Source organism: Heterodontus francisci, chromosome 15, assembly GCF_036365525.1.
Source record: "Heterodontus francisci isolate sHetFra1 chromosome 15, sHetFra1.hap1, whole genome shotgun sequence".
NCBI classification, from domain to species: domain Eukaryota; kingdom Metazoa; phylum Chordata; class Chondrichthyes; order Heterodontiformes; family Heterodontidae; genus Heterodontus; species Heterodontus francisci.
Genome location: NC_090385.1, coordinates 78499831 through 78524616, shown reverse-complemented (window position 1 = coordinate 78524616; position 24786 = coordinate 78499831). Strand labels below are relative to the sequence as shown.

The 24786-nt window shown below is 43.3% G+C and overlaps 1 protein-coding gene across 12 annotated transcripts in view; it reads left to right on the top strand.

Moving 5' to 3' along the window:
• The window catches only part of elf1 (E74-like ETS transcription factor 1), a 280446-nt gene that overhangs the window by 176017 nt on the left and 79643 nt on the right, over nt 1-24786 (top strand). The window contains exon 1 of one of the 12 annotated variants that reach the window (XM_068047714.1): nt 1474-1556. The exons of the other annotated variants lie outside the window; for them this stretch is intronic. The gene's annotated coding sequence lies outside the window, so the exon portion shown is untranslated. Of the gene's footprint in view, nt 1-1473; nt 1557-24786 lie in introns of those variants that run through there. 12 annotated transcript variants of the gene reach the window in all.

Sequence of the window (24786 nt, the reverse complement as noted above, 5' to 3'; positions counted from 1 at the left end):
AGGAAACCCACGCAGACACAGGGAGAACTTGCAAACTCCACACAGGCAGTACCCAGAATTAAACCCGGGTCGCTGGAGCTGTGAGGCTGCGGTGCTAACCACTGCGCCACTGTTCCGCCCCAGTGCAGTATTCAGTGCAGTTGCAACAGTGTGATGTGTTGTGGTTTGTCAAGGAAGCGGAGCCATTTCTGTGACCTTTCGCACTGCATCAAGTTTGTCTGCAACCTGTTTAGAAGAATGTCTTTGGCAAGTGCAAGTTTGCATGACAAACATTAGAAGCGTAGATCTTTGACAAAAATAACAAAGTTCTTAAAAACACTTTAATACAAAGTTTCCTGAGCGAATTTTTAGTTTGATTTCCTGTTGCCTTACATAAGCAATAGCACTGACTGGAATCCACAAGATTTGGCGGATTTCTGTTTAGATTAGCAATTTGAAAGGTTATTGCAATACAGGCGTTTATAAAAGAGATGGGCATTTCCTTCACTTCTATTATAGCTTTAGAATGTAACTCTTTAAATGGAGCACCTTAGCATAATGCTGTGATTCCTTCAACTTTAGCCCAAATCTCTGCCCTTTCACCAGACATATATTTAGATGCTTTGCGATTGGTGTAACATTAAGGCCTTTATCTCGAGCAATGCATGCTCAAGGCCCAAATGCTCAAACATGCTGCCCCATGAGTAATGGACTGCAGGGTCACATTCAGATGACTGCACAAGTTGAGCTTCTAATTTTGGATGTGCCACCTTGGCCTGTTGCTGAGTGGGAGGCCAGCATGTCCCATACAAAGTGGCAGGGAGTGAATTACTACCACTTTAAATAAGGCACTGAGTATGGAGACTAAGATTATTTTAATGTTCCCTTGTTCTATCTCAGCGAGCAGCGATTAAAGGAATGGAAATAGTGCTGAATTCTAAATGCAGTAATAGCCCACAGCTAAACAGTCCCATGATTGGAAATCTGGAAGTATGTGGAGCAGCAAGACTGCCAAGGGCTACTAATGCAAGGCCCAGCAGTGGCTTCTGACTTGCGTTTTGAGCGTTGGGTTGCCAACTCAATGTATTTCTGGTGATTTCAAACAACCACCTCTTTGCCCAGTCAAACAGCAATTTATTTTGTCATCTCCAATATTTTTCTAACTAATGCGTATTAAAATTTAAAAACAACTTTTTTTTTTACTGCCTTATATTTCTCCTCGGTTGCTTGCAGGAGCTGAATCTTTAATTCCTGATATTCCAGGATAATCCTGGTGGGATGGCACCCCACATGCTGGCTTTATAAAATTGTTAGGCTTGTTTGTTTCTCTGAATGAATCAGTGTTCCCGAGTGAGAGTAGGACTGCTGGACCAGCACTGAGCTTGTAAAGAGGAACGGCCCGTCCTGATTAGTAATTCTGGGAGAGCTTAGGCATCCAAAGACCATTGCAGTGTGATGACCAAACAGTTTACGTTTAAGTTCCCCTTTGAGGGCCCAGTTCTCCGATGTGGTTGTTCTGTCTCATGTTTGCTCTTGTCATTAGTATCAAATGAATATTCCTCTCTCTGGAAGTACAGGCAAGTATTTTTTTAAAAAATCCTGTCGCCTTAATGTGCAGCTGTTTTAAATCCATCTCAATTCAGAATTTGTTGAGCAAGCTTAAGATAATTGTTAATTGCTGATTTATGAAAGGTATAATGCACCACCGAATGTTGCAGACTGGCACATTCCAAGGTCCAGGACTACGTGCTGAGGGACGCACTAAAGCTTGGGGCAGCCGCAGCAAAGGCTCAATGGGGAAAGACCACAGTGTAAGGTTCCCCCACCAAGCTGGACTGAGGGGCTGGATCCATGGGAAACCCCTCGAACTGTATCGTTAATATTCTCAATTGCTGTAAATGTAAAACTGTAATTGACATGACAATTGTGAAACAGAAGGGTTGGGAAGAAACCCATGACCGTATTGAAGGAAACTGATCTCCCTTGCAATGTTTGTATTTTTTGGTGCTGTTTGGAAACTGTTTGGCAATGTAATTTTTACAGATTTTTATGAATAAAGTATATTTTGGAAATAAAAAAAAAATAACGCTGGGATAAGGTTCAATACATTTCTAAAATACTGGGGACTTTATATAGTGTGGAGGGACTGGAGAAGCTGGAAGCTCCCTGGAGAAGATTAAGAGGAAATTTAATGGAGATGTTCAAAATTATGAGGGGCTTTTATAGAGTGAATGAGCAAAAACTGTTTCCACTGGCAGAAGGAGGGTCAGTAACCAAAGGACACAAATTTAGGTTAAGAAACTTGGGTGGGGTGGGGGGATGGTGTGGTTTGTGGGTTGGGTGGTGGTGTTATGACCAGGTGACGAAGGGTCTCGGGCTCCCCTTTCATGTCTTCTCTGGTTTGACCACGACAGGGTTTATTCTTTTAACACAGTGATTTAGCTTACCAACTCAGTGAGCACTTGCTCCTGTTCCTCTAATATAATTGGAAATGAACCAATCAGACAGGATTTCTTGAGTTTAATCAAGAAAGATGTAAGTTTATTAACCTTTTATCATTCTAAACCAGTTAAAATTACTAAAATACACGATGCATCTGCGCTCACGTTCACATGAGAGGCACACACACATACAAATAGATTACAGAGGGAAAACAGAGTTGGGAGATTGAAGTAAAGTCAGGAATAAATGGAATTCAAATACTGAGTCTCAGTGTCTTTAGTTGAAATTAAAGTCTTGAAGTCCTCGTTGGGCTAAGTGCACAATTCGGGCTTGCTTCTCTGGCTCCAGAAGGCAGGAGAGGGGCTTTATCTGTGTCCCCTGGTTGTTGACTAAGGATCTGTAGTCTTGAGGCTTAGTGGCTGCCACCGAGGCTTCCCTGGGACTTTGCTGGAGAGAAAGAGAGAGAGATCCTTTCTTGGAGCTCAGTTACTGTCTTTCTCCAGCACAATTCACAAACTTTGAGTTTCACAGGCAGTCATGTCATGTGAGAAACAGCACCTTCTGGAATGATCTTTGAAATTCAAAGTTGTTCAGACATACTTGGTGGGTGGGGGGGGGGGGGTGGTTTGGATATTTCAAAGTCAATGGTTGTCGATGGCTTTTGACGAACAACATTGACAAAACCATTCTGGGTAATTTAATCAGTGAGCACCCCCATTGTTCTGGTTAGACTGGGTAATCACCTCTGTCTCCCAGCCTTTGGCTTTTCATGTGCAAATTCATGCGTGGTCATCTTTAGTTGCTCTGTTCTGCTTTTTAAAAAAACGTTGCTTGTAATAATATCCAGTAAAAAGTCTCAGGCAAAGTTCCATATGGTGAAATGAATATTTTCCATTTGGCATGTGAGATTTCCGTCACAGTGGAAAGTAGGAAAAATATCTTTACACAGCAAGCTATGATGATCTGGAATGTGCTCTCTGAAAGGCTGGTGGAAGTAAATTCAATAGTAAATTGCAAAAGGGAATTTGATATATAGTTGAAAAAGAAAGGGTTATGGGGAAAGAGACTAGTTGGAATGTACTTTCAAAGAGACATGAGGCACAGACACGATGGGTCAAATAGTCGCCTTCTGTGCTATATGATTCTATTATTTCAGAAGCTGAAGTTGTGGAGCTTCAGTTGGTGGAACAACAGTTTGATAGAGTACAATGTCTATCCATGATGTACAGTATTGTGAATGGTTCCTCCCCCATCCCCTCACTGGGCTGCAGTTTTGTATGTGATGGTCCATAGCTCCTCCTTTTGGCCTGGTGTTGAATTTTATACAGTTGTTTCTGTGAAGTGCTTTGGGATGTTTCCTTATAATAAAGGTGCTATATAAATGTTATAAGTCCATGTGGACCTCGAGTAGCAGATTCTGTAAAGTGATATTAAGAACAGATGTCGGCCATTCAGCCACTCCAGTCTGTTTTGCCATTTAACTACATCGTGGCTAATCTGTATCTTAATTCATTCCATTTAAGTGCCTTTGCTCCATAACCCTTAATACCCTTACCTAACCTAACAAAAATATCCATCTCAGTTTCGAAGTTTTCAATTGACTGAATCTCAGCAGCTTTTTGGACAGAGTGTTCCAGGTTTTCACTATCGTTTATGTGAAGAAGTGCTTTCTGAAATCACCTCTGAATGGCCTGGCTCTCATTTTAAGTTTTAAGCCCCTTAACCTTAGTCTTTTAATCATCATAAACACCTCGATTAGATCACCCCATAATCTTCTGTTCTCTAGGGATTAGAAGTCTAGCGAAACCTTTTGGAATAAATTGAGGGGAAAATCCATCATGAACCTTTATGGCGAGACATGCGTGTTTGACTAAGACAAAGCAGTTGTGCGTGTTTATAGGTATCTGAACCAAATGGCAACTCGTGGACACAAATTGACTTGTCTGTATTTTCATAGTCTAATGACTCTGAGCTACAGCCCTGTTTCCAGCTGCTTAGTGTGCACAGTCACTGATGTTTCTCATCTGTTGTTTGTTGCTGATTTAAAATATTATTTTAATGTTCGCTCCACTTTAATTGGAATGGTGGCTCAGCTGCAAAGGGCTTTTGCTAAGTGCCAGGGAATCCAGCTGCTGCTGTTGAATCGGCTGGTCTCTCGCTCACATTTCTGTGGATCACGGTCCTACATTAGCTCTTTCTTTTCTGCTGTGTGAAGAAGGTGGTGCCGTTTATTCATGCCCAGCACTTAAGCTTATACAAAAGCAAGCCTCCACAAAGAGGAAACTGAAATGTTCATGGTGCCCAAATATCTTTTGAGCTGTATAAAGATATTTATTTTAGAAAGGGTTAGCACACTTATGGGGTTGGGAAAAGAAAAGAGGCTGGATTTTCCCTGTGGGCTTCTGAACCCAGCTGTCAGACTCAAATGTGGGTCAGAAGCCCGCACCGTGTGGGAAACAGTCAATTGTGATTTTCCCGGAACAACCAATGAATGGCCAGAGGGCAGGTTCGCCGTCCATTAACGACAGCAGGAGGTTATTGGCTCTCCAGCTTCAATCAGAGGCCTTTCAGCTTGAAAACAGCAGCAGGATGCCATGGCAGGTAGTGAGCAAGAGGGCACTTCAAGATGTAGGTGCGCTCTCTCCAACTTTTTGAAACTAAAAATAAAAAATCGCATTTGCAGCCAGGCTGCCACTGTAGGGGTTGGAACTGCACCCAAACCAACAGTGAGAGTTTCTAGGCCTGCTCGGCATGGTGACCCCTGGTCTTCTGTCAGGAGGCCACCACCAGCCAGCTAAATTGGTCCCCGCCGCCTGTGGGTAACTGCAGGCAGACTGAAAATCTCAGTTGGTCCCACTAAAAGGCCTTAATAGGCCCTTATTGAGCTTGATTGGTTACTTGCCGTATGCAGACGAGTAACCCTGTCAGCCCCGTATTCCGCCTTCAGGAAAATGGCCCCGGGGGCAGGATGGAGCTGGCAAACCGGCACGCAGGCTAACGATGCTTTTTTTAGCACCTGCCCACCTCCTCCTTCAGTGGGGCCCGAAAATCAGACCCAACATTACTGAAAATATTTCCTACAAGAAGGAATGAGAGCTGTTGGGGTTGGGGGGTGGTGGGCAGGGCAGCATGAAAGGGATTGGAGGTGTGAGTCGGGTAGGAGGAGTTGGTCGGGGGGGCTGTGTGAGGTGGGTGGAAGGTGTCGGTTGGGGAAGGGCAGTGTGTGGGAGGTGTCGGTCAGGGTGGGGGGAAAGTGAAAGGGGGGTGGGAGGTGTTGGTTGGCAGTGGTAGTGGGGGGTGGGGGGGGGGTGTCCTGGTTGAGGTGGATCTGGCTCTTAACCAGGGGATATACTGACAGCAGATCTAAGATGCGGTTCCCAGGATAAGGGAGCTGCCTCAGAATCTCCAGTCTCCTGAAATTTGAATTGAAACAGTGCCAATATATAAGCAGTTCCTTTCTTGCCTCCTGCCCTTTTTTTTCTATTGCCTCCTGCCCTTTTTTTTCTATTGCCTCCTGCCCTTTTTTTTCTATTGTCTCCTGTCCTTTTTTTCCTATTGCCTCCTGCCCTTTTTTTCTATTGCCTCCTGCCCGTTTGTTTCGCCTCCTCTCCTAGAGATACTATCTGTTGCTGGGATATATTTTTGTGAGATTCAATGAGATCATGGCTGATCCTCGGCCTAACTTCATATACCTGCCTTTGGCCCATATCCCTTAATATCTTTGCTTAACAAAAATCTATCTATCTCAGATTTAAAATTAACGACTGTTCTAGCTTCAACTGCTGTTTGTGGGAGAGAGTTCCAAACCCTTACCACCCTTTGTGTGAAGAAGTGCTTCCTAACATCTCTCCTGAACGGTCTGGCCCTAATTTTTAGACTATGCCCCCTAGTTTTAGAATCTCCAACCAGTGGAAATAGTTTATCTTTATCTAGCCTGTATTTTCCTGTTAATATCTTGAAGCCTTCAATCAGATCACCCCTTAACCTGCTGAATTCTAGTGAAAACCGGCCTCATTTGTGTAATCTGTCCTCAGAATTTAACCCCTGTAGTCCAGGTATCATTCTTATAAAGCTACATTGCACTCCCTCCAAGGCCAATATATCCTTCCTAAGGTGTGGTGCCCAGAACTGCTCACAGTACTCCAAGTGGGGTGTAACCAGGGTTTTGTACAGCTGCAGCATAACCTCTGTGTCTTTATACTCCAATCCTCTAGATATAAAGGCTAGCATTCCATTAGCCTTTTTAATAATTTTCTGCACTTGCTCATGACATTTTAAAGATCTGAACCCCCAAGTCTCTTTGGCCATCTACTGTACTTAACCTCTTCCCATTTAGAAAGTACACTGCTCTATCCTTTTTTGGTCCAAAATGGATAACCTCACACTTGCCCACATTGAAATCCATTTTTGACCATTCACCTAGTCTGTCAATATCTCCTTGCAATTTTATGCTATCATCTAGACTGTCTACAATGCTGCCTAACTTTGTATCATCAGCAAATTTGGATCTATGACTTACTATGCCATTATCCAAGTTGTTAATGAATAATGTGAATAATTGAGGCTGCAACACAGATCCCTGTGGGACACCACTGGTCACATCCTGCCAATCAGAGTACTTACCCATTATCCCCACTCTCTGTCGCCTACCACTCAACCAACTTCCTAACCATGTCAATAATTTGCCCTCAACTCCATGGGCTTCTACCTTAGTTAACAGTCTCTTATGTGGGACTTTATCAAATGCCTTCTGGAAGTCCATATAAATAACATCCATAGACATTCCCCTGTCCACTACCTTAGTCACCTCTTCAAAAAATTCAATGAGATTTGTCAGGCATGACCTTCCCGTCATGAATCCATGCTGGCTGTCCCTGATTAACTGAGATTTTTCTAGGTGTTCAGTCACCCTATCCTTGATTATCGACTCCAAGAACTTGCCCACCGGACCTTTGCATGCCACACCTTGATGGCCTCATCAACTAACTGTTGTCCTCCAGTAAGTGAACCCATTTCACAGGCCAAATCCACCACCAGAAGCAGTTTGATTGATCAGTGCCGCTCAAAGTATTGAGGGTTTAAAAAAAAAATGCCCCAATTAAAAAGCTGGATATTACAGGAATTGTATTATGCCACAAATCCCAGCCTATTATCATAGAATGATACATTGTGTACAGAAGGAGGCTATCAGCCATGCAGCCTGTGCTGGCTCCTGGAAAGAGTTATCCATTAAGTCCCACTCCCTTGCTCTTTTCCAATAGCCCTGAAAATATTTCTGTGAGTATTCATCCAATTCCCCTTTTGAACTTTATGACTGAATCTGCTCCCACCGTCTTTTCAGGTAGCCTGTTCCAGATCACAACAACTCACTCAGTAAACAAAATTCTCCTCATCTTCCCCTCTGTTCTTTGTGTCCTCTGGTTGTCAATCCTTCTGCCACTGGAAACAGGTTTTTCTTTATTTACTCTATCAAAACCCCTCATAATTGTGAGCACCTCAATTAAATTTCCCCTTAACCTTCCCTGCTCTGAGAACAACTCCAGCTTCTCTTCGTAACTTTAGTCCCTTGTCCCTGCTACCATTCTAGAAAATCTCCTCTGAACCCTTGACATCCTTGCTAAAGTGCAGACCCTGAATTGGACACAATACCCAAGCTGAGGCCCAACCAGAGATTGCAGCAGCTTTTCATTTCATCGGCAAGCAGCATTTGAGCTCAAACTTGCCTCAGAGGAAAGTTGGACCATACAGGTTTACCACCGGCAGATTGACTTTTCAGGCCAAGTCTCTGAAATCCGAGTCGGCAGACAGTTTAATACTGCAGCACACGAGAGCCTGATCCTGCCCTGACCCAGTGTTTTCACAATGCACCTTCCAGCAGCAGTCACTGAATAATGCTCAGGAACAGGGAGCCTGATGATTGCCTCCTCTTCACTCCCCCAATCCCTGGGGACAGAGGTTAGTCTTAGGTCTCAAAATGTTGTATTGGATAATCGACAAACTCTGCAAAGCCTGGAACTGCACCTGGGACCTTCCTGACGTGTCCGGGTGAATGATGTTTTTTTTTGACAGATCTTATTTTTGTACTGTTTTCCAAAGAAGAAAATGGCATATTCAGTTTTTTTTTTAGATTCAGGTAAATTGTAATTTGTCTCAGCTAGTGTTTACTAATTCTATGCTCAGGGATTTTTAAAAAGATAACTATGCAGTTTTTATTAGTCATTGACCTGGACTTTCCACTTAGCCCTCAGTTGACACCACCGCCACCCACTGATTTTTTTTCTGTTGGAGCTCCATGGTCATGCCCATATTTGAAGTGGGCACCCTGATCTTCACTGGGGAGTTGTGCCAAACTGGGGGGTAGAAATGTCCAACTGCAATCTCTCGGGTGGGCCTGCTATTGTGACAAATGAAAGAGGTGGCTGGCAGACTGCCTGCCTCCCTCAGTCCATCCTTCACCTTCACACTGCCAATAATGTAATTTTTAATTACCAAGGAGCTCTTTTTTGCTTATCGGGGTGTGTATACTGCCTCACCTGTAGACTACTTCCACAGACCTCACTTCCAGGCCAGCCATGATGGCTCTATCCTTCATTAGCTACAGGATGCTGAAACCCCACAGTGTCCCTTCGCCCAGTGTACCTGCAGTGCAAATGGCAGGAAACATAGTGTAGGATGTGCATCCCTTCATTGGCATTTTCTTGGCCTGCACCCACAGTAACCAATGTCACAACGGTCCAGTGGAAAGCAGTAGGGACCTGGTGTGGAGCGAGGCAGAAAGCCTTGCCCAGTGACCTGTGCTGCTGGTCTGATGGCTGCTGGTTATTTCTGCTGTATGAACCGAGACAGATCAACAGACTGTTGAGAATATGGGTGCATCAAAGCTGAGACCTGTCCTATCTCTCCTCAACTGGTGGTCAAGATCTCACTAGATGGTGATCGGTCAGAGAACCCTGGATATTTTAAAAAGATTCTTAAATGCGTGATATTGCAGCAAACTGCTGCTTCATATGAAATCAGATAACTCAGAGTAGAGAGCAAATTGAAGATGGACCTTCGTTTCACAGTTTAGCTCATTTCCAGGCTGTGTTATGCATTCGCAAACTGTTGTTGATCTTAGTATTATAATGATGGGACAGACCTGAAAAGCTTTTGACTGTGCTTTCTCTTGTACACTCTAGCTATAGAATTTTTATAACAGCTGCACAACTGACAGACCTGGCCATTTCTCCACTCAGGAAATGAGTTCTTTTGTGGTTCAGGGAGGACCTGAAATGAGGCAAGAAAAATAAATGTTAAAATGGTGGAGGAGAAATTCAGCCCATTCTTCTGGAAATGATGAGAAAAGATGTAGTGATTGAGGCGAAATGTTAAATCTTGCAAAAGGAAAATATTCAGAAACTTATTACCAGAGGTGCAAACTTGGAATGGCGAGGAGAAGTTGGACGGGGAGAGGGAATTTGAAAAAGAAATTCACTTCTTAACAAATGTGCCTCCATTAGCAGGGGCTGGGTGGGGTATTGGAATTCAAGTTGGAATGCAGCCAGATTCTTTTTTTCGCGCGCTCTCTCTCGCTCTCGCTCTCGCTCTCGCGCTCTCGCTCTCGCGCTCTCTCTCTCTCTCGCGCTCTCTCTCTCTCTCTCTCTCTCTCTCTCTCTGTCACTGTTCAGATCATTTGAACAGTTTCAACCTCACTTCTGCCTGTGTAATTTGGTGCAAGAATATAAAGAATGGCAGAAAATGACTAAAAGGTTAATCATGAGAAAGAAATTAGAGTACGAGAGGAAGCTAGCGAGAAATGTAAAAATGGATAGCAAGAGCTTCTACAGGTTTTTAAAAAGGAAAAGAGTAAGTAAAGTGAGTGTTGGTCCTCTACAGAGTGAGAATGGAGAGTTAATAGTAGATAATAAGAAAATAGCGGATGCAGTGACCAAATATTTTGCTTCTGACTTCACTACAGAGGATACAAAAAATATTCTGGCAATAGCTGTAAATCAGGAGGTGGAAGGAAGAGAGGAACTTCATGAAATTGCAATCACCAGGGAAGCAGTACTGACCAAACTGATGGAGCTGCGGGATGACTAGTCCTTGGGTCCTGATGGACTTCATCCGAGGGTCTTAAAAGAGGTGGCTAATGGGGTAGTAGATGCGTGTTAATTTTTCAAAATTGGCTAGATCCTGGAAAGGTACCATCAGACTGAAAAGTAGTAAATATAACCCCTCTATTCAAGAAGTGGGGGGAGGCAGAAAACAGGTAACTGTAGACCAGTTAACTTGATGCCTGTCATGGGGAAGGTGTTAGAATCGATTATTAAGGAGGCTATAGCTGGGCACTTAGAAAAACTCAAGGTAATCAGGAATAGTCAGCATGATTTTGTGAAAGGGAAGTCATGTTTAATCAATTTATTGGAGTTCTTTGAAGGAGTAACATGCACTGTGGATAAAGGGGAGCCCGTTGTGGTACTGTTCTTGGCTTTCCAGAAGGCATTTGACAAGGTGCCACATAAAGGGTTATTGTGTAAAGTCGGAGCTCATGGTGTAGGGGGTAACATATTAGCATGGATAGAAGATTGGTTAGCTTGTAGAAAGCAGAGAGTATGCATAAATGGGTCCTTTCCTGATTGGTAGGGTGTGATGAATGGAGTCCGCAGGGGTCTGTGCTGGGGCCTCAACATTTTACAATTTATATCAATGACTTAGATGAGGGGAGTGATGGCATGGCAGCTAAATTGGCAGATGACACAAAGATAGGTAGGAAAGTATGTTGTGAAGAGGACATAAGGAGGTTGCAGACCGATATAGGTAGGTTGAGTAAGTGGGTAAAAATCTGGCAGATGGAGTATAATGTGGGGAAATGTTAAGTTGTTCACTTTGGCAAGAAGAATAAAAAAGCAAAGAATTACTTGAATGGCGAATGACTGCAAAATTCCGAGGTGCAGTGGGATCTAGGTGTTCTAGTGCAGGAGTCATAAAAAGTTAGTATGCAGGTACAGCAAGTAATAAAGAAGGCTAATGGAATGCTATCCTTTATTACGAGAGGAATTAAAAATAAAAGTAAGGATGTTATGCTTCAGTTATACAAGGCATTGGTGAGACCACATCTCGAATACTGTGTGCAGTTTTGGTCTCCTTATTTAAGGAAGGATGTAAATGCATTGGAGGCGGTTCAGAGGAGGTTTATTGGATTGATACCTGGAATGAGTGGGTTGTCTTATGAGGAAAGGTTGGACAGACTGGGCTTGTTTTCAGTGGAGTTTAGAAGAGTGAGGGGAGATTTGATTGAAGTTTATAAGATGCTGAACGGTCTTGAAAAGGTGGATGTGGAGAGGATGTTTCCTCTTGTGGGTGAGTCCAGATAGAGGGGGCACTGTTTTAAAATTAGGCGACGCCCTTTTTGGACAGCGATGAGGAGAAATCTTTTCTCTGAGGGTTGTGCGACTTTGGAACTCTCTGCTTCAGAAGGTGGTGGAGGCGGGGACATTGAATATTCTTAAGGCAGAGGTAGATAGATTCTTGTTAGGCAAGGGAATCAAAGATTATCAGGGGTAGATGGGAGTGTGGAATTTGAAACACAAACAGATCAGCCATGATCTTATTGAATAGCGGAGCAGGCTCGAGGGGTCGAATGGCCTACCTCTGCTCCTAATTTGTATGTTCGTATTCAGTCTCACTCCATGTATTGCATAAGAAACTATAAACCATGCTCATGGGAAAAGTAGAAGTTCACAGTGGTGTACGTTGAGTTTTGATATATGCTGATATGAATAGCAAATGATACTGAAGTTAACCTATCTGCAAATTCTGATTTCCCGAGTCCTCTGAACAATTCCACAGTGCTGTATTATTGGCACCTCCCTTTTTCCAGGAGAATCCAGTAATTAGTAGTAACTTCTCACTGTTAGAAAAGAATTTCCAAGAATGTCCCCCACCTGGATTTCTAAGTCCTTCCTATTCCTAAGCGCCAGCCTCTCCCCGATTCAGACTCACCAGAACCCTCTCCTGACTATTCAGGGCAGGGGCTTCTCTGAGCAGGAGCCTATGACATCATGGAGGGGGGAGTGGGAGGCACTAGAGGGAAATTTCAAGAGTTGATCTCCCGGGCTGCTAGAGGTAGTGCTCGGGAGGAATCCCCGATTCCTGGAAACTTCTGCTTCTGATTGGGAATCCTAAGTCTGCCTCATGTTTATTTCTTAAACCCTGGCGATTGCGGACATATGGTGACACCAATGAAAGCGTGCATGCCAGGGAGCACCCACCTATCTCAGCCAGGGAGCATCCACTTAACTTGGCCAAAGCAGCTGCAGCCAGTCATGGAGACACTAAAAGCTTTGCATAAAACAACAATGGGCAGCCCCAGAAGTCTCTTTGAGGAAAATAGGGAAGTTTTGAAAGATACTTATTTGTTCAAAAAAATTCCTTGGGACAAACACCATAACTGTGATTTTCAGAAATCCATAGCCAATATCTTCTTGTGCCTCAATTCAATAATGGGAGCCAGTCACATCTGATTGGCTGAAGGGAGGAAGTGGAATGAGGCTTCTTCCTGCAGGCTCTAGTCCCACCTTCCAAATGGTCCAGCTGTTGCTCACAACCTCCGACCTCAGTGAAAGAAGCTTTTTTTTCTTGGGAAATGTTGACACAGGAGTTAAAATGCTGACTTCTCAGTTCAAAAATAAACTGTTTTCGTAAGTGTTGCCATGGAAATGTACGGAGAAACATTCTCTCTCTTAAACCATGGGTTCTCAAACATTTTTGGTTGAAGGTCTTTTTCAAATAGATCAGAAATCATGGACTTTCCCCCATCTAAATTAGCACGTCAATTATAATACTATTAACTCCTTGCAAGTTCATCAGGATCCTGTTAAAGAGATTTGCTTGAAATTTTGCCAGGGGTTTCCAATGCAGTGAACATTATGAAAACTTTTAACTTACCCTCAGTTTAAAAGTGGCACTACAGGTTCAGCAACATGCCTGTTGATACTTCACCCATGATAGCTTCTTGCTCTTTCTGGATTGGGATTAGGCTAGGTGGCTCCTGTTGGGACACTGGCAGTTTCAAGTCTCTCGTTCCTCTGCCTACCTACTCATGGGACAGCTGCTGAGTGTTTCAGGGATTTTTCCCTCCCCCGCTGCTGTTTACCAGCTTGTCTACACTTGAATGTCGCCGACGCACTGCCTGGTGTATTGCATTTCTGCTGTCAGGACACCACCAGTAATTGGGAATGTGGCTTTAGTCTGGGTCCAGTCACAGGCTAGGCTGATGTACTCAGTAAACAAAGCTCAGCTTGGTCATTCCAGGCCCCTAGACAAGATTGATGTGGCAGCTCCTTCTTGCCTTCTCCAACGCCATTCCTGCGAATCCATCCGTGGTGTCTCTGGGCCCTCTTCTCTTCTCTCGGGATTCTCAGTCGGCCTTGTTAATCCGGTTACTTGTCTGTTCCCTTGGCCCCAGTACTTGTCTGGCGATCACATTCTCCGGTGTCTCACTGTGAAAGTGCACCAGACCCCCATGTTTGACATTGAATACTCCGGTGTGTGAGCTCTTTGCTGCGCTGCTCGAGTGGACAAAGGAAATCAAAATAGCGAGTCATTGCACGCACCTAACTCGTGCCATCGCAGCAATGGGTCCCATTCACGTTATTTCTGGTGCATAGTGGCAGCAATGTGTACCATCTACAAGATGCATTGCAGCAATTTGCCAAGCCTTCTTCAACAGCACCTTTTAAACCCATGACCTCTATTGCCTAGAAGAACAAGAGCAGCAAATGCATGGGAACATCACCACCTGCAAATTCCCCTCAAAGCCGCACGCCATCCTGACTTAGAACTATATCGCCGTTCCTTCACTGGCGCTGGCTCAAAATCCTGGAACTGTGGGTGCACCTATATCACATGGACTGCAGCGGTTCAAGAAAGTGGCTCACCACCACACTCTCAAGGGCAATTAGAGGTGGGCAACAAATACTGACTTTGCCAGCGACTCCCACATCCCATGAATGGAAAAAAAATTGCAGACACCCTGGAAAGTCCCCACAGACCCCAGTTTGAGAACCTCTAGTTCAGGCAGCATCTGCAGAGAGAGAAGCAGAGTTAACGTTTCAGGTCTGTGACTTTTCGTCGGACGAAAGCCAATTGTCATCTGATGAAAGGACACTGACCTGAAACGTTATCTCTGCTTCTCTCTCCACAGATGCTGCCAGACCTGCTGAATCTTTCCAGTACTTTGTTTTTATTTCAGATTTCCAGCATCTGCAGTATTTTTCTTTTATTTACTCAAATGTTGGTATACCCTTTAAAGAAAAAGAAACAAAGATAGCCTTTGGGAAGTACAAAGAAAGCTGTGAGTTCCAGAATGACTGTTATCTCTGTCTGACCTTACTACTCACACTTGACAAGCAAGCTTGGGGTTTCACCCATAACCTGAAGAGCAATTACAATTTGACAATCTATCTTAGACTTTGTGACTTTTAAAGCAGTGATTCTCAAACTGGGGTCTGTGGACAGTGCATAGAGACTTTCCGGGGCTCCGCAAAGTATTTGAGTGGCAGCCAGAGGGCTTGGTGTGAGCCAGGAGGCAGGAGCGACATGCTGCTGCCACATGTATTGCCCCAGTTTGAAAACCACTGCTGTACAGGTCTTTACAAATATTAGAAAAAAATTACAATGGGCCAACAGTGGTACTGCTCCCCAATTTGTAAATGGGAGAGGTTTATAAAAATTATTCTAATAACACTTAGAAATGCTCTAGTTGTTCCATTCACCATCTTTGATCTGTTCTGTGTGTAAAGAAATTAAAACATTGCATTTAGTAATAGTGCATGATGCTGGGTAGAATTTATGCTCTCCCCCGCTGTGGGTTTGGAGGTGGGGAGAGCATAAATTGGGTGGGATGGTGGCAGGAGGGGTTCCCGCCACCATCCTGCCTCCGCTGAAACTTAGTGTGGGGCAAGAAGCCCTGTGAATGGCCTTCCCACCTTTCTACCAATTGAGGCCCTTAACTGGGTAATTAACCCCCAATTTAAGGGCCTCTTCCCGCCACAGCTGCAATTACTCATGTAGCGGGCGGTCCTATCGCTGCACGGGAAGCAAGGCACGCAAAACTGTGCGGCTGCTTCCCGGCTCCAGCGGGGGATGAGTCCCTCGTTCACAGGCACTTAGTGCATTGGGAAGGGCGGGCCTGCTGAAGGCTGACCCCCACCCCATGAGACCCCTCTCGTCCTGACCTACCTGAGCCTTGGGTCCTGCGATGATCCTCAGCCTCCAGTGCAGTCATCTCCTCTGCTCTCCAAGGCTGGGACTTCTGGCGCTGGGGTCCTAAATCCTATTGAATTCCCACTGCTGTCCATTTAAATGCCTGATTGGCACTAAATTCAGTAGGCCTTCTGGAAAAGAGTTGACATAGAGATCTCTGCGTCGGTTTCCCCCGATGTCGAGACTCCGCCACCAGCATAAAATTCCCCCGCTGTGTTTATTTGAAGTTACGCTTTCAAGCTCCTCATTGATCTAATGTAGGTCAGAGATGTTTGATCTGGTCAGGTTCTATCTGGAGCACTGCATTTAATTCTGGGCACCACACCTCAGGAAGGATATATTGGCCTTGGAGAAAGTGCAACGCAGATTCACTAGAACGTTACAGGGGCTCCAAGGGATAATTTGTGAGGAATGCTTCTCATACTGGGATCCGCGAACCCCTGGGGATATGTAGAGACTTTCCAGGGAATCTGCAAAGTAATTGAGCGGTGGCTGGAGGCAAGCTTTGTGCGAGTTGGCGGGAGAGGAGTGCGGCTGCCATGTGTAGCATAGACTGGGCTGCCTGTCTCACCTCGGAGGGGAGAGCTCATGGAGGGGCACTGACAGTGACACGAAGATTGCCACGCAGACCTGCAGTTACCAAAGTAGACGGTGGGCGCCAGATGAGTTCAGCCTTGGTCAAGAGAAGGGAGTGTTCTAAATATTTAAGTAGTACATACTGTGCAGTGAGAAGCAGGAACGCCCAACTCCCTGATATCTGTAAGTAAATATCTGTTTTCTTAAAAGCATTATTAAAACACTCTTTACATGCAGCACTTTCATATGAGTGTTATATCGTATTATAATTTAGAGGGGGAGTCCATGGTTATTAATCCATTTGCAAGGGGTTCTTTGACCAGAAAGGTTTGAGAACTACCGTTTTACCTTAGCAGCAGGATAACACATTGAACAATACGTGGTGTAAGTGCTGCTGTCATTATTAAACGGCACATCATGGGAGATCTGCCATTCCTATATAAAACTGCTATTGTTCGTCAAGAAGTACAATGGGAGTTGCATGTATAATTAGATATGTAACTGTCACTTTTGGATATAAAAGAAAATTTGTATGTTCTTAAAGCACTTGGGTCAAAAAAAGGCCAACTCATAGGAAAAAAAAAACTGATTTTTCTGATGTTGCCTCATATTTCTTGTTATCTTGCAATATTAGTGTGGCCCACAGGCTTCATCTGTTGACTGTGCAGTGACAGAATCATCATACTAAGTGAATGAATAAGAAACCCCAATCAATGGGACTTCCACAACCCATCACTTTCCAAAGGTTCTCTTGATTGCTCATCAAGTTTGTTCTGTGAGTTGCTGAGTATTATTGATCTAGAAAGCTCCCAGGTTTTATTGAATTAGCTGACTTGGCTGTGATTCAATGCATAACCTGTTGACACAAGTAAGGGATACTTGAGTGAGATATTGGAAGATACCTTGCACTCGAGGAGTTACAACCCACATAGGTGTCAATGCCTTCATGAAAAGAAGAACAAAGAAGGGATGAAAAAGGGAAGACTTGCATTTATTTAGTGCCTTTTGTGACCACCGACCTCTCAAACTGCTTTTCAGACAATGAATTGTCTGAAGTGCAGTCACTGTTGTAATGTAGGAAACAGCACAGCCAATTTGTACACAGCAAACTCCAACAAACAGCAATGTGATAATGACTGGATAATCTGTTCTTGTGATGTTGAGGGAGGGGTAAATATTGGCCAGTATACTGGAATAACTCCACTGCTCTTGTTCAAAATAGTGCCATGAGATCTTTTACATCCACCTGAGAGAGCAAACAGGGCCTTGGTTTAACTCGTCGTCCAAAAGATAGCACCTCCGACAATGCAGCTGTCCCTCAGTACTGTACTGGAGTGTCAGCCTTGATTGTTGAGCATAAGTCCTGGAGATGGGAAAAACATTGGCAGAAGAACTCCTTCCTCAGTCATGTTTTCTACTTGAGTGCATTCTTGCTTGGACTTCCATGCTGGAATCTTGTGAATTCCAGCCTCAGATTCATATTGCCTCAGCAAGAGGCTGAAATTCCTTTCTACTATCTTTCAGCATACTGGTTAACATCTTCCTCTTTGAACAAAGTTGAATTTCCTTAAAATGGCATAGACAGCAATTTGACACAAATGCCAATTAATCAGCATGCAAAAATATCATACAGAATAATTCTAGCTGCCCTCCCACTTTCTATGGCACTATTTCAGTTCTAGTGTTTTAATGTATAAAAATAACTTTGCCTCATGTATGAAAGTTCTGTTTCTTTCTTCTGGTCCTCTGCCACACCATTCCATAACTGAAGGGATAGGTGCAGCAACCTGGACCTTTTAGCCGTATTGCTCTTGACCAGCCACGCAGAGATGTGTAATGCTATTGTAGGATACCTTGCCCACTGAATCTCTGTCCCCTTGTATGGGGAACTGGCTACTTTTGACCCAACCCCTTGTAGACTGGGAGCAAACAGAAGCTTGGCATGATTAATTGAAGGACAAAGGTGCACCCTTACATTGCTTACTTCTGGTTTCAGACTTTGTAAACCAGAATGCATTTTCATGAAGCCAATAGGTAATATTACCTAAGTTCAAATTGGTTTGAATCTAAAATGCACATTTCAGGCCTTGCGTGCACTGTTTTAAAGGAAACTATAAAATCTGCTATGCGGTTCAAATCAAAGCAGTAAGTGAGCTTGATTCTACCGTTTATCTAGCGGATTAAGTAGATATTTTCTCATCACTCTGATTCCTGCCCATTACACTTATGAATGATTGATTGTATTAAGGACCTCTGTAATTTTTCTTTCAGGCACGCTTGTGTATTTCAACACTGACTGTATAATAATCCATCTCTACAGATTAAACGTTAGCAGGTCAAGTTCTTGTACGATGACACTGGTAGCTGCTTCCACTTTGTTTGAGTGGCTTTTACACAGTCTCGCAGACCAATTTATATGCGCTATAAGCAGAGTGGCAACAGTTTCACAGTGTAAGCTGGAAGAAGATTGTTTGCATCTGCATTGGATGTCATCGCCATCAAAAATAGATTGTCTGGTCATTTTTCTCATTTGCTCTTTGTGGGTTCATTGCAGTGTGGAAATTAGCTGCTGTCTTTGCTCTAGAAATTGTCCCTTAACAAGCTTACTTGAGGTTCTTAGTCTCTTCCTCCATCCACAATCTCTCGCCTGTCTCTTGATGTCCTCAGAGGAATGGTTAAACTAGGAGTGCATCCCCTGTGATGGTACCCCTAGACTTGTCAAATTTTTGATCAGGCAGAGACAGAGAATGAAAAGTATATTTCAAAACCAAATTTTTTTTCCCTCTTAAAAACATTTAAAGGCACTGGACATGTGCAGTTCCTTGAACTCCCTTTTGTAGTGGTGTCCACTTATAGGTGACCGGTCCAAATTTGTCACCCAGCTGCAAACTCCTTCTGACTTAATAAACCATTGACAGAACAAAGTAAGCTATTATACCACTGGCTTTCAGTAGAAGTACATCTACTTTTAATAAATATATGTCAAGAATGGCTTGTCTATTCAGTTGAATATGGATTTCATCCACATCTGTACTTGGAGCTGAATGCAGGCTGTGGTAGTAACCAAAACTTCAAGTGATAGCCAGTTTCATGTACATTGACATTAAAAACCATAAAAGACTATGCTTAGAATTCTAACTGAGCCTTCGTTTTTCTCTCAGTGGCACCCGCTACTGTTGAATAATTTGCCGACACAGTCTCGTTGACCCTACAAACAATAGACATTTTGGTGTGATACTGGCACCTGTAGAACAGTACCTCAGGAAGGGAGTCAACCACTTTAGGAGTGAAATAAGATTATACGAACATACGAATTAGGAGCAGGAGTAGGCCACTTGGCCCTTTGAGTCTGCTCCGCTATTCAATAAGTTCATGGCTGAACTGATTACTGCACACTTCCACCTACCTCTGATAATCTTTCACCCCCTTGCTTATCAAGAATCTATCCTCCTCTGCCTTAAAATACTCAAAGACTCTGCTTTCACCGCCTTTTGATGAAGAGAGTTCCAAAGAATCACAACCCTGAGACAAAAAATTTCTCATCTGTCTTAAATGGGCGACCCCTTATTTTTAAACAGTGATCCCTAGTTGTAGATTCTCCCACAAGGAGAAACATCCTTTCCACATCCACTCTGTCAAGACCCCTCAGGATCTTATATGTTTTAATCAAGTCTCCTCTTACTGTTCTAAATTCCAGCAGATACAAGCCTAGCCTGTCCAATCTTGCCTCGTAAGACTGCCCGTCCATTCTAGGTATTGGTCCAGTAAACCTTCTCTGTACTGCCTCCAATGCATTTACATCCTTCCTTAAATAAGGAGGCCATTAGTGTACACAGTGCTCTAGATGTGGTCTCACCAATGCCCTATATGGCTGAAGCATAACCTTCCTACTTTTGTATTAAATTCCCACGCGATAAACGATAACATTCTATTAGCTTTCCTAATTAATTGCTTTACCTGAATACTAACCTTTTGTGATTCATGCACTAGGACACCCAGATCCCTCTGCATCTCAGAGCTCTGCAATCTCTCACCATTTAGATAATATGCTTTTTTATTCTTCCTGCCAAAATGGACAATTTCACATTTTCCCACATTATACTCCATTTGCCAGGTCTTTGCCCACTCACTTAACCTATCTATATGCCTTTGTAGCCTCCTTATGTCCTCTTCACAAGTTACTTTCCTACCTATCTTTGTGTCATCAGCAAATTTAGCAACCATACCTTCGGTCACTTTATCTAAGTCATTTATATAAATTGTAAAAAGTTGAGGCCCTGTGGCACACTACTTGTTACATCTTGCCAACCAGAAACTGACCCATTTATGCCTACTGGCTGTTTCCTGTTAGCTAGCCAATTTTCTATCCATGCCAATATGTTATCCCCTACACCATGAGCTTTTACTTTTTGCAATAACCTTTGATGTGTCACCTTATCAAATGCCTTCTTGAAATCTAAGTACAATACATCCACCAGTTCCCCTTTATCCTTTCTTTTTCTTTCTTTTCTTTTGGGCCTCCTTATCTCGAGAGACAATGGATACGCGCCTGGAGGTGGTCAGTGGTTTGTGAAGCAGCGCCTGGAGTGGCTATAAAGGCCAATTCTGGAGTGACAGGCTCTTCCACAGGTGCTGCAGAGAAATTTGTTTGTTGGGGCTGTTGCACAGTTGGCTCTCCCCTTGCGCCTCTGTCTTTTTTCCTGCCAACTACTAAGTCTCTTCGACTCGCCACAATTTAGCCCTGTCTTTATGGCTGCCCGCCAGCTCTGGCGAATGCTGGCAACTGACTCCCACGACTTGTGATCAATGTCACACGATTTCATGTCGCGTTTGCAGACGTCTTTATAACGGAGACATGGACGGCCGGTGGGTCTGATACCAGTGGCGAGCTCGCTGTACAATGTGTCTTTGGGGATCCTGCCATCTTCCATGCGGCTCACATGGCCAAGCTATCTCAAGCGCCGCTGACTCAGTAGTGTGTATAAGCTGGGGGTGTTGGCCGCTTCAAGGACTTCTGTGTTGGAGATATAGTCCTGCCACCTGATGCCAAGTATTCTCCGAAGGCAGCGAAGATGGAATGAATTGAGACGTCGCTCTTGGCTGGCATACGTTGTCCAGGCCTCGCTGCCGTAGAGCAAGGTACTGAGTTCCCCTTTATCCATAGCACATGTAACTACCTCAAAGAACTCCAATAAACTGTTTAAACATGATTTCCCTTATTATTATTATCCAGCCTTTTTTCATGAAGATACGAGGTGGTGGGGTGGGTTTGGGGGAGGATGCCTGGAAACAATCTAAGTTAGTTTGTTAACCAGCAAAGGTGTATTTACAGGTTTTGATGAAGGTTCACGAGGCATAAAACATTAATCCAATCTTCTCCTCTCCCCACAGAGAGAGGCTGCCTGACCTGTTGAGTGTTTCCAGTGTCTTCTGTTTTTATATTCATATTGTGTTTGCTGTAGTGCTTTTTTAAAAAATCTGTTTATTTCCATTTAGTAAGTGGCTATTCTTGATATCAATGCCACTCATGTTATAGTTTTAATGTTCTTTTTGTTGTAAACTGAACTAGAGTCTCCACAAGTGAATGAAATCAGCAGACTGGAGTACAAAGACATTTATGCAGTGACGTCAATGATATGATGACGTGATTGCACCCGCCTTTCTAAAAGAGATAAGTTGTCATAATGAAGTGTGAAGTTAGCTGGTTAGATTGTTGTTGATTAGGAAGGCCATTCAGCCTATCAAGCTTGTTCCTTCCATAGACCATATACAATTTGATTTATCAACTCTCCTAGGACTCATTAGTCTGCTGTGGAGAAGTTCTTCAGAGCTTCTCCTTGCCCCTCCTCCAGTTGTATCCTGAATATTCTTGACCATTTCTCTCCTTTAGTTCAGGAGAAACCATGTTCTATGTAGGACTTGTACCTAGCCTTCCAACCCTTAATCCTGTTTGCAGCCATGCATGCATCCAGCTCTTCCATGATGAAAAAAAAGAAACACTAACATTTATATAGTGTCTTTCATGACCACTGAACGTCTCAAAGCACTTTACACACTTTACAGCCAAGAAGTACTTTTTGAAGTGTAGTAATGTTGTAATGCAGGAAACGTGGCAGCCAGTATGCATACAGCAAACTCCCACAAACAACAATATGATAACCAGATAATCTGTTTTTGTGATGTTGATGGAGGGATAAATATTGGTCAGGACACTGGGGAGAACTCCATGGTTATTCTTCAAAATAGTGCCTTGAGATTTTACATCCATTTTGGTTTAACATCTCATCCAAAAGAGATCACTTCCAACAGTGCAGTGCTCCCTCAGAACTGCACTTGAGTGTCAGCCTTGATTTTTATGCTGAAGCCCTGGAGTGCTACCAACTGAGGCACAGCTGATACTAGTTACTTTTACCTCATGATCGAGCCACTTAAAATCCCACTTGTGTTTGTTTTCTACTTTGATCTGTAGCCAGCGTTATGTGAAACAATCCCTTTCATTCCCTGGATTTTGCTATGTGTTCATGTGCATGCTGATCCAGTTGAGCATAAACCTCACACCAAACTGCTGGAGGGAAGCATTATGTCTGAGTTACTGTGGAGGTTATCTGATCAGGACAGTTTTTATCTCTGAACAAGTGAATGTCATAACAAAAAGGAGCAGTGTAGACCCTATGGCCTGTTGAACCTGCTTCGCCTTTCAATATGATTATGACTGATCTTCAGCTCCACTTTCTCACTCACTCCACATATCCCTTGATTTCCTGAGAGACTAAAAATCTGTCCATCCCAGCCTTAAATATGTTCAACGATGGAGCATCCACCACCCTTGGGTAGAGAATTCCATAGATCCACAACCCTTTTAATGAAGAAACTTCTCCTCATTTTAGTCCTAAATGATCAGCTCCTTACCCTGAGACTCTGTCCCCGTGTTCTAGAATCCCCAGTCAGGGGAAACAACCTCTCAGTGTCCACCCTGTCAAGCCCCTTCACAATCTTTCAATGAGATCACCTCTCATTCTTCTAAACTCCAGAGAATATAGCCCAATTTACTCAGTCTCTCAACATTGGACAACCCTTTCATCCCAGGGACCAATCTAATGAAGTTTTGCTGTACTGCCGCCAATGCAAGTATATCCTTCCTTAAATATGGAGACCAAAACTGCACACAGTATTCCAGGTCTGGTCTCACCATAGGCCTGTACAATTATAGCAAGACTTCTTTATTCTTGTACTCCAATCCCCTCATAATAAAGGCCAACATGCCATTTTCCTTCCTAATTGCTTGCTGTACCTGTATGCTAACATTGTGTTTCCTATATAAGTACACCCAAATCCCACTGAACGTCAACAACATTTACAAGTTTCATGCCTTTTAAAACATATTCTGCTTTTCTATTGTTGCAAATAAAGTGAATAACCTCACACTTCCCCACATTATACTTTATCTGCCGCCTTGTTGCCTACTCACTTAACCTGTCTATATCTCTTTGCAGCATCTTTGTGTCCTCCTCACAGCTTGCATTCCCACTAGCTTTGTATTGTCAGCAAACTTAGATACATTACTCTCTGTTTGTTTGTCTAAGTCATTAATGTAGATGGTAAATAGTTGAGGCCCCAGCACAAACCATTGCGGGCGCTCCACTAGTTATAGCCTGCCAACTGGAAAATGCCCTGTTTATCCCTACTCTTTGCTTTCTGTCTGTTAACCAATCCTTTATTCATGCTAATATATTACCTTCAGCTCCATGAGCCCTTACCTTGTGTATTAACCTTGTGCCTGGCACCTTATTGAATGCCTTTTGGAAATCCAAGTATATTATATCTACAGGTTCCTCTTTTTATCTACCCTAGGAGTTACATCCTCAAAAAAACTCTAATAAATTAGCCAAACACTATTTCCTTTTTGTAAAATCATGTTGACTTTATCTGATCATACTATGATTTTTTAAGTGCATTGTTCAGACTTCCTTAATAATCGATTCTAGTATTTTTCCGATAACTGATGTCAGGCTAACTGGCCTGTAGTTCTCGGTTTTCTCTCTTCCCCCTTTCCTTGAATAACAGTGTTACATTTACGAACTTCAATTTGCTGTGACCCTTCTAGAATCTCGGGAATTTTGGAAAATCATAACCCAGTGCATCCACTATCTCTGTAGCTACCACTTTTAGAACCGTACGATATAGGCCATCAGATCCTGGGGATTTGTCCGACTGTAGACCTTTAAGTTTCTCCAGTACTTTTTTCCATTACTCCTTTGAAGGTGATATGTAATCAAATGATTAAAAAAAAAAATGATAAATGGTCTTCTGCAGTACAACTGTGCAATGAATTGTGTTCAAGGAGCAGCTGTTCATATCATTTTACAGTAAAAGCTTTGTTATCTGGCATACACTGGACCTGAGAGGTGCTGGTTAATCAAGAGTCGTACTACCAAGGCAATACAATTGTCATGAAAACGTGTGAGGTTGAATGATTTTTTTTAACCCACCGGCTAGAAACCTGAATATTAAACTGGTGGAGACGAACCACTCAAACCTTAC